At 44.5% G+C, this 15,904-nt stretch overlaps 1 protein-coding gene across 1 annotated transcript in view; it reads right to left on the bottom strand.

Annotated features, from left to right (window-relative positions):
- The window catches only part of LOC126455538 (potassium voltage-gated channel protein Shaw-like), a 451,812-nt gene extending 438,683 nt beyond the window's left edge, over positions 1–13,129 (bottom strand). The window contains exon 1 of the mRNA XM_050091289.1: positions 13,055–13,129. The gene's annotated coding sequence lies outside the window, so the exon portion shown is untranslated. The remainder of the gene's footprint in view (positions 1–13,054) is intronic.
- Between the last annotated feature and the right edge of the window lie 2,775 nt (positions 13,130–15,904).

The following is a 15,904-nucleotide window of genomic DNA, read 5'->3' as shown; positions in this document are numbered from 1 at the left end:
AACTCATTAAAAATCATCTAGAGCTTTTCCACATAAAGAAACATTTTCCTTCCTCCAGAAAAAATTCAGGTCTGAAAGAGTTAAGTGAGTCTGAACGTCGGCGCACGTTCGATGGGAGACATCATCTGCGAGGTAGGCATGAAGTGTGGATTTCTCCGTACTACCATTTCACGAGTGAACCATGTATAGCAGGAATCCGGTAAAACATCGAATCCCCGACATTGCTGTGGCCGGAAAAAGATCCTGCAACAACAGGAGCAACAATATCTGAAGAGAATCGTTCAATGTGACAAGAGCGCAACCCTTGTGCAAATTGCTGCGGATTTCAATGCTAGGCCATCAACAAGTGTCAGTGTGTGAACCATTCAACGAAATATCTTCGATGTGGGCTTTCGGAGCTCACACGTGTACCCTTGATGACTGCATGACACAAAGTTTTACGCCTCGCCTTGGCCCGTAAACACCGATATTGGACAGTTGATGACTGGAAACGTGTTTCCTGGTCCGGCGAGTCTCGTTTCGATTTGTATCGAGCGGAAGGACGGTGTACGAGTATCGAGACTACCTCATGAATTCATCGGCCCTGCATCTCGGCTGGAGACTGTTCAAGCTGGTGGAGGCTCTGTAGCAGTGTGGGGCATTTGTGGTGATACGGGACCTCTGATACATCTAGATACGATTCTGACAGGTGTCATTTTCGTAAGCATCCTATCTGGGCACCTGCGTATATTCATGTCCAGGGTGCGTTCCCACGGACTTGGGCAATTCCAGCAGGACATGCGACACCCCACGGGTCCAAAATTGCTACAGAGTGGCTCCCGGAACACCCACAAGAGACCTCCGCTCCCTCGTTCTCTTACGGATTCATGGCCAGCACTGCAGGATTCGTGGTGTCAATTCCCTCCAGCAGTACTTCAGTCGAGTTCATGGCACGTCGTGCTGCGACACTTTTGCGTGCTCGCGGGGGCCCTTCATGATATTAGGCAGGTGTAACAGATTCTTCGGCTCTTCAGTGTAGATGGCAATGGTGAACGGAAATACGTCAGTCGGGACAGGAATAGCATCAGATAGTGTTTTTGCACGAATCCAGGTACTATTTGTTTGAAAATGGTGGTCTCATTTTGGTTCGCCGTGGACAGGGGGAGCGCCATCACAGTGTATACATTCGCACAAGACATACAGTGCCAACTCAAAACCTTGTGGTGTGTAATGCTGTTGAGTACAACCACAAACCGGAATTGGTGCGTGTCCAGGGCACCGTGACTAATGTGACTCACGCGGATGACATCTTGCGACCCGTAGCCATACCCTTTCTGCACAACTCCCCAGACGCCATTATTCGACAAGGCAAAGCACGGCCACATGCTGCTGGACTAAGACATGCCTTCTTGGTGTCACAGGATACCAGCCTTTTGTGTTGGCCCACCATATCACCAGACTTGTCGCCAGTCTAAAATGTGTGGAACATGGTGAAACGATGAGTGCAGTGAACCAATGCCAACCATCACAGTTGAACTTTGAAGCCAGGTGAATGCAGCATTGATGGCTGTACCACTGGACGCCACTTGCGGCTTGCACGCGTCGATGCCATCATGCATGAAACAAGTTACCAGGGCCCATGATGGGGCTGTACCTACAAGGAAATAGGACACATACTGAACCGAGGTGAGTGAAATGCTAATCATTTCTGCTGAACATACTACTGTACTGTCTCTTGTCTTCAGGGTGTTCTGTTTTTTTCTGAAGATAAGTGTAGGTGTGGACTAACACTTGATGCAAATAATGCAACTGGCCTCAAAACTTTGTAGCACATGCAGGTCGCTTTGCTTCTTGCTGGCATATCCTCATTTACATAGCTGTCACTCTGATTTCTAAGTCCAACAAAGAGTCCATGGAAAGTGGTATGGTCAACGTGTAGTAAAGTTAGTCGCTCCTGTCTGCTGAAGACTACAAAAGTAAAATTAATATTTTGCTGCATTACATTTGTGAATCGGTGCTTAGAACTTACTCCAACCTCTGCTTTGCTGAAGTCTTGCTGACGTAGTCCCTAGTAGCATATCACGCAGAGTATTAAAATAGATTGGAGCTACTAACAGTCTAGCTAGTTGGCGCATAGATAACCTACTTCAAATAATATTCCGGGATGCCATTGCTGTGCATTTATTCACAAATGCTGTAAAATAATGCACAGTTATTCATTTAGACACAATTAATCTCAATGATTGGGGAAAAGTGAGTGTAAGTCGCACACAGAGATCGGATCTCGTGTGTATCCTAGAGCGGCTGAAATGCTTGGCGCACAACTGAAATCTCTAGCATACTTCGTACGACACCGTAATGATTCGTACTTTGTCGGTAGAATATTAATCGTCATCGTTTGATACAAATACGTTGCGGGTAGAAAATCACTGTGCACTGGATTGCAGGCTACGGATGTTGAGCTAGAAGTTCGAAACAAATGGGCAGAACACAAGTCGGCAGAACTGCATGCTTAGATATGTGACTGATTTTTAATTCTTTCTGCTGCGGCGTAATATTTAACAGGTTTGGTTCAGCTGATAAAGCTACTGAATGCGGTGTTTAAAAATGTTCAAATGTGTGTGAATTCCTAAGAGACCAAACTGCTGAGGTCATCGGTCCCTAGACAAACACACACACCCATGCCCGAGGGAGGATCCGAACATCCGGCGAGAGAAGCCGCGCAGTACGTGACATGGCGCCTCAAACCGAGCGGCCAACTGGTTTTTAAATTACGATTCGTTAAAATGAGAAAAGGTACTTTTCTTGTTGAATATGCGTTTTAACAACGCGATAAATATACAGATTTAGTACAGGAGGTCTTTCCTGAAAGATTCCCGGAAACATCGGTAGCACATCATAACACCGTTCGTCGATTTACTAAGAAATTTAGGGAGACACGTTTAGTGCTGAATGATGAATGAACTGTAAGACCATATAAGCCAAACGAACGCAAGTTGTTGCATGTTTTCGACACTACGCGACAGAGTCCAGTAAAATCATTGTGCAAACTGGCACAAGAAAAAAATATATGGGACTTACGCATTAAGCGGTTAGGTAAACAGTGAAATTGTTCGCTCACAGAATGACAGCAGCGTTTGAACTGAAAGAATCATGAAAAGCAAATCTTGCGTCCTTTATTAAGATGAATACCATCGATATTCTTGATGTCAGCTTTTATAGAGACGAGGCCTGGATCCACCTTGTGGTCATATTAACACACAAAACACGCGACTCAAGATTATGGTAAACGGAGAATCGTTGTGCTGAACCTGAAATGCCACAAAATTGGAGTGCGGGTAGCAATATCCAGACTTCTATTTTTTTTAATAAACCGTGATAAGGATTTTACCAGGGGAACCACTTTCTCGGACACTGGAACAAGAACAGTTGTTCTCTTTACTCACTTTCAATGTATTATCTCTTACACTACCATATTTTTGGGCAACTCACTACGGATCCTTACAGCCAAGAAAAGAGCTGTCAGAGACATCTGCGATGTCACTTCACTTACTTCATGTACCACTGTTCAAGTGTCTCGAAATTATAAATCACAAATCTCTGTGCATTTACGTCATCATTGGATTCGTTGTCGACTGTATTGAATCATTAAGAAGAAACTGAAACAGTCCATCATTCAACACAAGTTAAAAAACTATTTGTACTTGGATAAAGCTTCCTTAAGCACTGCACGGAAGGTACGTAAGGTAAAGTTCCGCGTTCTGGACCCTGCTAATGGCGCCATCGGATGTTCGGATGTGGTATGAGAGAGAGGGGCGGGGGGGGGGGGGGGGGGAGGCACATCGCTAATCGCTCTCCCCGTCATCTTGAGCTTGGAACCACTACTAACCGTCTGAGTAGCTCCTCACTTGGCCTCACGAGGCTGAGTACATCCCATAATAGTTTTCTCACCGAAAGAAAGCCTCTGGCAGTACTGAAAAGTAGGTATTACCAGCAGGTTTCATATTCAGTGGGCTTCCTGGAGAATTGAAAAAAAGGAAAGAACGCTAAGCCCACATCGAGGTGTAAGTTGAAAGCCTTCCTTATGACTCATCTATTCCGTAAGGAGTTCCTCGCATTATGTGAGAATTTTTCTCTGCGATATGTTGTTTTCCTCGTATTAGGTGAGAACTTTTCTCTGCAGTATGTTAATTGTTCGTTTGGCGCTTCGTAAATTCTTTAGTTTCCTGTTTTTAAGAATTTTGTAATCAGTATTGTGTACACTACGTACCGACTGATATCAGGCTTGCTGGCAGATCAAAACTGTGTGCCGGACCGAGTCTCGAACTCCGGACCTTTGCCTTTTGTAGACAATTGGTATATATTTATTTTTATATAATTTTACTACCGAAAGCTAAAGAGAAGCGATAGAGAAACATATTTACAGTATAATGCACTCCAAAGGAAGAAAAGGGAGAGGAGAAAGTCTGGGCTACGCATCGGCGGTTCTCGAGGGCAGGGAGGGTGGGTGTCGTAATTGAGGCCTGGCCATGATGCCCGCGGACCTCCTCACAGTCGGATGCATAGGAGGGGAGTGTATGTGGTAGTTAGGTGGCGTAGTGGAGACTTCATTTTTTTAATTAATTCCAGTTCAGGTGACGTGGAAGGAGAGAGTAAATTGTCGTGGTGCTGCCTTATGTGGACTGCCTTGTGCGGCGAAAGATGCAATCGCATTTCTGACGTCATCGGAAGGCGGGGACGAAATAGGCAGATCTAGCGAGATGAGCAAGAGTAGAAGTCATAAGGAGAGGGGGAGGAGTGGGGATAAGGCCCGTTACGACACTACTTGGACGGAGCACATGAATACACCACGCTAGTAGTTGTCAAACAGGGTCCTGCAATTAGTCGTCGCTCCAAATCGATATGGGGAATTTGTAACCTGCTTCAAACGCCAAGGCCTGATTGGTCGTTGTCGCCGTAGAGGCAGTTGAGAGTCCAACCTTTTAAGGAGAGTATGGCGTTGGTTTTGGCAGCTGAGGAATATACATCCTCAGGAAAGATCTTCTGCTGTTGGAGGACGCTTGGTCGAGAGTTCAGGATGCACATTACTATAAGCCACAATAAAGATTGCAATATGCGACAAAGAGGTATGAATGTGACTGGTGTAAAGACTGACGTCGGCATGGGGACGTTTACCAAACTGCGTGTAATAGACGCACCCGGTCCAATGCATTGCTTCCGTATCGTTGACATATACAGAGCATCAGCCATGAGCTATACGATGAGTAGACCAAGTCCTCCCTCACAGCGTTTCATACGGGACCTTAAGGATTGTTTCCGGTGTCAGGCAGTAGCCGAAGGCCGCTTGCAAACTAAGTCTAATATCGTGCAGTAAGGGTAGGACTTGTGTAACATGCACCAAATTCGAAGCAACATGGTGAATGAGGTAGTCCACCCGCTGACAGGGGTCGAGACGGCGGAGTAGGTTGTTGTGGATCTCGGCGCGAACACTATGCAACACGCACCGAAAATCATTGGCCATGGTAGGGGTGTTTTGAGGGTGAAGACAATGAATGGCCAGATACTTGATGGTCTGCCGTTGTGGGAAGGGAGCTAGTTCGGCTTTGGGGAGACACGTCCTATTGACAGCGCTGCAGATTTATTCATATTCATTGAGGCGCTTGCCGATATGCCATATGTCATGCTAAGTCGTGATTACGCCCCTGAGCGAACCACGGGAACAGTTTCCGTGAGCGTAGGTTTGAGATTCCTCATGAGGGGATCAAGCGCGAAGGCGTGTAACAGGATTGACAGCGAACAGCCTTGTCGGATAGACTCGTTAAGCGACCACTGACTTGTGTGTGGGAGCTAGCGCTGTCATGTGTTACGTTGAGGAAGGGGTGGGAAGGTAATCCCAGCCATTATGGAGAATAGGAAACCGTGATGTACTTTGTCATACGCCCTACCGAAGTCGATTGCGGCCATAGTTGCCCGGAGCCGGCACGTCGGGGCCAGTGATGGTGACAACCGCCGGTAGCTGTCTACATAGTCAGCTGACCACCTTGAGTTGACTGTTCCGGTGGAAGAAGGGACAGAAAGCGCGCTGCCAAAATGCAAACAAAGATTTTGTAGTCCGCATTAAGGCGGGTAAGTGAACGGAAGTAGGTGATCGCTGCACCAGGGCATAACTTATATATAGGAATGATTATGCTTGTCACAAAGCTGTAAGGGATAACATGGTCCAGTGTGAAATTTTCTTGAACATGCTGGTCTATCTCGAGGCCATTAACGTCCTGGACACACGAAAGAACTCCTTAGGCAGACAATCTATGCTAGGGGGATTTTTATTGGCACCTTTGTCGATAACAGCCTCCACTTCGTCCCAGGTGATCAATTCCATCAGTTTGGTATTCTCTCCATCTGGGACGGTGCATATGATATAAGACAAAACCTGACCAGTTGCTGTTGCGTTAGCAATCCCGGCGCCGCAGATGTTCAGATAGTGGTCAGCGAAGGTGGTTACTGTTCCAGATTGTTGACTGACAGTCTGTGCCTGGGGCGTGACGAGTTTGGTTGTAAGATGTTGTCGTCGTAGGTTGCGATGTGATGCACGGCAGGTGCCTCGTAGTCAGTTGAGTCCTGCATACGCGTTCTAACGAGGACTCCCTGAAGATGACGTCGAGCCATCGTTACTATATGTGCCTTAATCTGCTGCCGCTCCCTCTGGATAGTTGAGTTGGGCCCTTGGGTGATTGAGCCTCGGAGGATGGCATAATAGTAGTTACTTATGTGTCGGTACCATTTCACTACGTATCTTATCAGGGTTTGCCGTAAGAAGGGTTAGGCACACCCTAACCACCACTCTAACGTCGTTCTGTAAGTGAGTAGTCGTCGTTCGCAAGTTATCGGACCTCTGTTATAAGTTGTTGCCATTCCGTCTCCTGGAGATGTGTTATGTTGATTTTCCACGGCGTACGATTATGCCAGACCGGTTGCCTGTGACAAAACTGTGACAACATTATCTGTATTCCCACAGCAGAGAGAACGAGACAACGAGGAATCGAGGTCAATGTTGTTATCGTCATGTATACAGCAGAGTAGGAAGAATTCATGATTAAATATGTGGAGTTATCTGGGGACATACCGAGGGAAAAACTGAGGAGACAGAGGCGCGACTTCTGCTGACAACACTGGCTCTAATTCAACTGGCGCAGAGTCGACCTATCTTGGATGACAGACTTGGGTATTCGTTCTGACATGCTGCTTAATATTTACACCAGAGTTAAACATTTTTACGCCAGAGTTCATTAACCAAGATGAGTGGCGAGTGGTGAGGTTCTGGACTCTCGGGCCATGGTCAGATGTTTACAATGGATGAGAGCTTTAGAGAAAGAGCTGTCCAGAGTAACAGTCGGACAACTTTTGTATCGAGGTAGGTCAACATAAGATTTTATTCTATTTTCTTTTAAGATAATGTCACGGAGGCCACGAAGTAGGGGCACAGCTACTGGCTTTAATACATCAGAACGTAATTGTTGCTGTCGAAATTACTGGCGAACCAGACATGATCATGGTATGTGTCCATTGGCACCCCATACCATTACAGCAGGTGCTGGGCACCTATTACGAACACAAATGAAATCGCTCTCCTCATAACGTTCACATACAGGTATCTGTACCGCGATGCTGTACCCACAACCAAAGACTACCTGGAAGCACTTATGCGTCCAGTACTGTCGTTATGCACACTACTCACTTCCCTGACGCGTTAACACAAGCTTCAATTATTTTCGCAATGCTGAACGACGATGATGATCCAGACATTGTCGTACTGCCTGTAGGGATATGCGTCTTCTCTCAAACAACCCCATTTGCTGTGTCGAGGTACGTGCTGGCTGAACGATCTGTGCGGCAACGCGTACTTGTGGGGCCACTGAGGTCATGCAAGACGTTGAGAAAGGCCGTTCTGAGGCCATTGGTTCTATACTCGTGTGACTGTTGCGGCATTCCAACGTAAGCGAGGTGCCATATCGTGGAAAGATGAAGTTCTTTCTTGACTGACCATGATTCTGACGCTGTTCCGTTCCGACAAGTGCAGCAGGTGGCCGCTTCACATTCACGCAATCAACCAACAATGAAATGTGATTTATAAAAGAGATACCGGCTGCCTAAACTTTCCTTACGTGCAGAATGTAGATGGAGTTCGTCATACCTACTGCTAGATGTTGTGCTAAAATTCCAATCATCTGCACATCCAAGCAAGTAATACACATAATGACAATGTGACGTTTGTCGCATGCCCTCTAAATGTTGTTGCAATTTTAATGGCCAGAAGTGTACAGGTTGTATTTACTAGAGATTAGGCACACTGATTTGGGAGAGCAAACGTACTTGGTAGATACTGGATGGCAGCGATCGTTGTATTGCAGCCACTGGAGTAAACATTAAAAAATATCAAGTTATCATTCCAGGGAGAGGAGAAAGTGAGGGGGAAGGGACTGGGGCTGCAGATACGGGGAAAATAAAATAGGAGCACTCGTAAAGAGGTTCCACATCCATGAGTATAAGCAGGGTTTCATAATGCTGACCGTGGTGGCAGCAAGGCCCTCATTAACAATCGGCGTCTATTATGGCGTGAGTGTTCACAAACTAGGCGAGTAAATGACTTCTTAGTTATAAGAGCATCAGGGCAATGACGATATTTATAGTGATTAATGAAGTAAAAACCACAAAAGTAATAGCATACAGCAATGGTTATAGTCCTACCCTAACTGATAACATGTGCAACAGAAAGAGGGGCGGCGCGGAGTAGCCGCGTGGTTTGAGACGCCATGACACGGATTGCGCGGTCCCTCCCGTGTGTGTGTGTGTGTGTGTGTGTGTGTGTGTGTGTGTGTGTGTGTGTGTGTTTGTTTTGTTCTTAGCGTAAGTTAGTCTAATTTAGTTTAAGCAGTGTGTAAGTCTATAGACCGATGACCTCAGCAGTTTGGTCCCTTAGGAATACACACGCATTTGAACATTTTTGAAGAAAGATGGGACAGCGGATAACAGCACTTCTTCCTCAGATAGCTGATAACAAAAGGGGCACCACATGCTATATTTATGTAGGGCTTCATAGGTATTTACCAGGAAACTAAAATCCAGGAAATAGGCCACAGCTTTTTAGACTAGGAGTACTGTTGCCCACATTCTGTTCAACAGTAAACGTAAGATTCCACATTTGGAACAGAGTGAAATTTATAGAACTTCCTGCAACCTTGGTGACAAATGTAGGTCAATCAGGTAGAGCTGTAGCTACGACACTGTTTGAGGATGGAAGGAGACGGAGACTGTAAAAGGAAGATTTCAACTTTGCTGAAAATGTTGTGAATGAATGTCATCTTATGATATGAAATGTGATATTAGTCATAGAGGAAACGATCATAATAGAAAACTAACACAACAGAAATTTATGGTATGATGAAGATAGTGAAGAAAGTTATTTTATAAAAATTATAATAACTCTATAGATCGAATAGATATAAAAGGATTAAAAGCAGCCTTATATAGAAAAATAGAAAAGCTACTGGCCAAGATGGCATTAATGCTGAATTAATTAAACACGGAGAAACAAATTTACAATTCTGATTCGTCTACTTTTTAACTACATGTTGGAAGAACGGTTCTGTTCGTGAAGAATCGACCACAGTCAAAGCTGTTTCTATAATATTTTTAAAAAAGGGCAATGGGAAAGAAACAGGAAATTATAGAGGAATAAGTTCACTAAATGAGGGATATAAAATTTACGGGAAAATTCTTAATGAGAGGCTACAAACTATCGCTGACGCCTTAATCTCAGAAGAGTAGTCAGGCTTCAGATAGGGACATTCTGTAATGGTAATATATTTGTAGGAAGACAAATTATTGAAAAACGTAAGAAATTTGGATTTAAAACACATTTAGCATTGATTGGTTTTCAGAAAGCCTTTGATAAAGTAGAATGACACCTTTTGTGGAAAATACTGTAAATAAATGGTTTTCCAAAACATATTACTAGTAACATAAAGAGTCTTTATGTAAATACAAAACTATTTATAAATTCAGGTTCGAAAATTTCAGATGAATGTTTAATAAACAAAGGTGTTTTACAGGGGTGCAGTCTATCACCCACTCTATTTAATTTGCATATTGACGACCTAGTTATGAAGTTGAAAATAACACACCGTTAGGAATTAAAATTGGATCTAATGTACAATTAAATACTATGTTATATGGTGATAACTAGATAATTACACAGGAGGCAGAAGATAATTTACAAAGAGCAGTATATACACTCCTGGAAATTGAAATAAGAACACCGTGAATTCATTGTCCCAGGAAGTGGAAACTTTATTGACACATTCCTGGGGTCAGATGCATCACATGATCACACTGACAGAACCACAGGCACATAGACACAGGCAACAGAGCATGCACAATGTCGGCACTAGTACAGTGTATATCCACCTTTCGCAGCAATGCAGGCTGCTATTCTCCCATGGAGACGATCGTAGAGATGCTGGATGTAGTCCTGTGGAACGGCTTGCCATGCCATTTCCACCTGGCGCCTCAGTTGGACCAGCGTTCGAGCTGGACGTGCAGACCGCGTGAGACGACGCTTCATCCAGTCCCAAACATGCTCAATGGGGGACAGATCCGGAGATCTTGCTGGCCAGGGTAGTTGACTTACACCTTCTAGAGCACGTTGGGTGGCACGGGATACATGCGGACGTGCATTGTCCTGTTGGAACAGCAAGTTCCCTTGCCGGTCTAGGAATGGTAGAACGATGGGTTCGATGACGGTTTGGATGTACCGTGCACTATTCAGTGTCCCCTCGACGATCACCAGTGGTGTACGGCCAGTGTAGGAGATCGCTCCCCACACCATGATGCCGGGTGTTGGCCCTGTGTGCCTCGGTCGTATGCAGTCCTGATTCTGGCGCTCACCTGCACGGCGCCAAACACGCATACGACCATCATTGGCACCAAGGCAGAAGCGACTCTCATTGCTGAAGACGACACGTCTCCATTCGTCCCCCCATTCACGCCTGTCGCGACACCACTGGAGGCGGGCTGCACGATGTTGGGGCGTGAGCGGAAGACGGCCTAACGGTGTGCGGGACCGTAGCCCAGCTTCATGGAGACGGTTGCGAATGGTCCTCGCCGATACCCCAGGAGCAACAGTGACCCTAATTTGCTGGAAGTGGCGGTGCGGTCCCCTACGGCACTGCGTAGGATCCTACGGTCTTGGCGTGCATCCGTGCGTCGCTGCGGTCCGGTCCCAGGTCGACGGGCACGTGCACCTTCCGCCGACCACTGGCGACAACATCGATTTACTGTGGAGATCTCACGCCCCACGTGTTGAGCAATTCGGCGGTACGTCCACCCGGCCTCCCGCATGCCCACTATACGCCCTCGCTCAAAGTCCGTCAACTGCACATACGGTTCACGTCCACGCTGTCGCGGCATGCTACCAGTGTTAAAGACTGCGATGGAGCTCCGTATGCCACGGCAAACTGGCTGACACTGACGGCGGCGGTGCACAAATGCTGCGCAGCTAGCGCCATTCGACGGCCAACACCGCGGTTCCTGGTGTGTCCGCTGTGCCGTGCGTGTGATCATTGCTTGTACAGCCCTCTCGCAGTGTCCGGAGCAAGTATGGTGGGTCTGACACACCGGTGTCAATGTGTTCTTTTTTCCATTTCCAGGAGTGTAGATTGAGCCAAAACGCAATATATTAAAACTTAACTACAGCTGCAAATAATATAGAGATAATGGTTTTCAAAGGAAAGAATCCAGACAGATCGGAAATAATAATAAATAAGAAAAATGTAGAACAATTATCTCACTTCAGTTATGTAAGATGTGACACTAGCTTTGGCTATGGCAGAAACATTGATAAGAATTTTATTAAATGTCAAGCTACCTGCGGAATAATTGTAAGAACTTTGGAAAAAAACGAGGAATCACAAACGAAATTGTATAAAATTATGGCTGAAGCTACCCTTGTATATGGTTCCGAAAGATGCACGGTACAAAAGAAATATATGTAATCAGCAGAGCAGAATTCCATGAGATATGTTAGAGGCTGTAGTAAAATGGATACAATAAGAAATGAAACAATAAGATCGGATTTAAAAGTCTTTCCGGTTAATAACAGGATAGAAGAGAATAGAAGGAAATGGGAGGATCATGTTGACGGAACGAAAGAAAATAGATTGCCAAAAAAAAAGAAAATGAGTGATTGGCCAACTGGAAAAGGGAAACAGGTAGACCTCGTAAGAGATGGATGGATGACAGAGACCGGGAAAGACGATTACAGCACCTAATCCTTGGATGGATATAATAATGATGATGATGACGATGATGAACTAACACTACCCGAATTTCTGGCCGTTAATGAACACCAATTACAGAATTCCGACCTGGTTGGTTAGTGACCAAACACTGTGTCATTACTCATCCTTACTAACGTAGCAGCAGTCGGTTAATAGTTGTCTCATAGATAATATACTTGTTACAACTGTTCCACATCCACATTGCATGGACTAATTTCTCCCCTCTGCCGCCCTCCTCCCGTTTTTGGACCCGTTAATCACAATCACCAGCTTGGGCATATAACATAGTAATCTGTGCCATTACTAACTTGTAGCCTACAACATGTTTGGCTTATACATTCCTATACTTTTAATCTTTGGATGTATTGTAACACAGTGCTTACTTGTTCATAGCTTCTTTGAGTATTATATTATGATTGTGTTTTTGTATTGATATAGCCATAAAATGTCACATATCTTTGAAAAAACAATCTTTGTACGCCTGTGGTCTTTCGCTGATGTTGTGTGGACTATCCGCACATTATTAAGGTACCTGATGGTGGCCTAGGAAAACGAAAGCTGGTTGATAACGAACTAATAAATGAATATTATTATGGTACATTAATCCTGTGTATTCAAGTGTTCAATATAGTTGTGTTTTTCTAAAAACCACAGTAATATTCCATAAAGGTGTTTTTCGTCTTGATGTTACGGGTTGATGGTAATGTAATCATTTGAATTGATTGTTGTGACATACTCACCAGCGAGGTCAGTGGTCCGCCAGCCGGGGTGGCTGCGAGAAACCGTCTCTCCTTGTGTCTGCTCTGCGCACCACCTGCAAATGCAAAAGTCGTCACCGAGGCGTGCAGAATGCAAGACAATAGAGTGCTGCTCAGTATGTCAGACAGTGTTCCAAAAGCGTTCCTCTTGTATAACATAGCACGATATGGACGCATGTCTGTTGGGAAAATGAGGAGGCAAACAGGTTTTGGGGGTTAGGCCTAAATTGATTAGGAACATAGTATTATTTGAGACTCTCTACAGTTTTATCGAGAGTCGCTTCCAGCTCCTCACACACATTGCACTGGATGGTTACTTCTCTGTCATCAATATGTGTGAAGTTCATAGTGTCATTCGACAGCCGTTTGCCGTTGGTATAAATATTAAAAAGGTCTCGGGTCAGTACACCGCCCTGAGTAGACCCCGTTTCTGTGTCTTCACCTGCTTCATCCACCGTGTAATTCCACAAATTACATACGGTTTTCAATGAGTCGATAATCATGACAGTTTGTGGTCTTTTGTTATAGTGCAGATCTTCAGCATCAGGACTCAGAGAGGGACCGTATCGTAGACGCGGGAAGATCGATGAACGTCGAGTCGTGAATTATAAAGCTAGTCTCGACTGATTGTATACGGCTTAATAATTGAAAAGTAATAACAGCCCTATTAAAGACAGAGGGCACATTGCGTCTGAAAGGCGACATTGAAACATTCATTCATAGAGCTTCAGTGGATTTGAAATAACTGCCAACAAGTTCACAATACTGGTTTACCAAACACTGACCATGGCATCGAAAGTTTTAAAACTGTCTTCTTGAGAAGGTATTGCACATATAATTACATATTTCTATATCTACATATTATCTATAACTATGTCGTTGACTGTCTAGTAAATGTGAGAGTCACCCACTTAATCATCATTTAAAATACAGGATATAAAATCAGCAGCTTTCTGCTGTAGAACTTTGTCTTAAAACTTTTTAGCTCTTGGATGCACATTACTGAAGCGCAGTCACGTTCACAATCTTAAAAGTTCTCTAACAGATTTTGCAGGTAGGAAGTTTCCAGGATTGTTAGGTGGTTTTCTTGGTTTTATGATAGCGATAATTTTGGCTCTTCTCAGGATGTTACGGAGATGAACTGGGGACACCCAGTATCTTATAAACTATGTACATGTGGTAAACACTAGACAGTCCATTTGTTGCTGGAAATAGCAGTTTAATCATGATGAAGATATTTGAGATTGACAAAATTCTGTTCGAAATTCTATGTGTCCTTCGCGGACAATAATATATTGCTGCTAAGACTGCCACATCATATACAGCCTCGAGATCGTTGACCTCTGGTGCTTCAAGGCTAAATTGACTAACTAACACTTACTGTTCTGTAGTATAAAGTAGTGTTTAATTTGTTGTATAAAGGCCATAAGACAATTGTACGTCCGTAATTTGATTTCCTTCTCCTTCTTTTAATTTTCAATCTTGGTATTTTTTAATAGCTGAAATGAGATGAACCACTTGAACTGCAAATACATGCGAAAAGGTTGGTGGATGTACATAGCCTGACATAAGAAGTGAAGTATCCAGAAGGACAGGAGGAAACAAAATGAAACATCTCGTGTTGAAACGTATCTCATTTCAGTGATTACAAAATCGAGTGTAATTTACAAATAACATGGCAGTATGAGCCCGCTTATCAGTATGGCGCTGCATCTTTGGGCCTGGATGCATACACTGATTCAGTTAGGAAGGGCGTCACAAAGTTGTTGTATCCTCTTGTGAGGCAAGGTGATCCACAATTGCCATAACCCTGGATACTGTTTCTGCGACGAGCGTCGTATCTGGTCCTACAAATATTCTGTCGGAGACAGATCTGGGGATCTTTCTAACGATAGAGGTACCTTAAAATAACTCAGTAAGGTCAGGGAGACACGTTCCATATGTGAACGAGCATTGTCCTGTTGAGAAACGGCACCACTACACCGTCGCATGTCAGGTAGCACATGAGGACGTACTGTTATGCCATCAGAGATACCTATATCACTACTACCCGTAACCTGGAGTCGTAATCGATGATTTCCCACACCATGATGCCAAGAGTAGCACCGTTGTGCCTCTCCAAGGCATTCAAAGAATGAGATTCATCTAGTCGCCGCCATACTCGCCGAGGATGATCAGCCGAGATAGTGAAGAGCTGCGATCCATCGCTGAACATAATACGACGCCATTCACTATCAGTCACTGTGTCACTCCAAACGCTTGTGTTGGAGTGATGATGACAGCTTTTTAAGGGGGCAGTAATTCCCAAGTCTGTCTTTTGCTAGTGTCTAACCAATGGTGCGTAATGGCACTTTGTTGCGGGAAGTCCATTACTTGTTCTCGAATGGACTCGCATTTGGGAGGACGACGGTTCAAAACCGCATCTGGCCATCCAGATTTGGTTTTCCCTGCGTTCCCTAAATCGCTCCAGGCACATGTTGCGGTGGTTCCTTTGAAAGGGCACGGCCAATTTCCTTTCTCATCCTTGGCAACATTCGAGCTTGCGCTCCATCTCTAGTGACCTCGACGTCGACGGTGTAATGTTCCCCAAGTGTTATCGGATTTCGTGACTGTGTATTTTCACGCAGTAGGGCTGAGACGATTTTATCGCTGCTTAATAGACACTGTGTTTACAATAAATCCTCTCTGTAATTTCATTATCTATGTTAAATGAGCCAGACCGGCAACCTTTTTTATTCGCTCTCTGTTTTATCAGCCATTGTCCGGTACAGTCACAGTTAAGTAAAGATTCTGTCATTTATGCTCACGTAATAATAATAATTATTATTATTT

The sequence above is a fragment of the Schistocerca serialis genome, chromosome 2 (genome assembly GCF_023864345.2).
Source record: "Schistocerca serialis cubense isolate TAMUIC-IGC-003099 chromosome 2, iqSchSeri2.2, whole genome shotgun sequence".
NCBI classification, from domain to species: domain Eukaryota; kingdom Metazoa; phylum Arthropoda; class Insecta; order Orthoptera; family Acrididae; genus Schistocerca; species Schistocerca serialis.
Note: the sequence above shows the minus strand (reverse complement) of the source record. Positions and strands in the feature narration are given on the sequence as shown.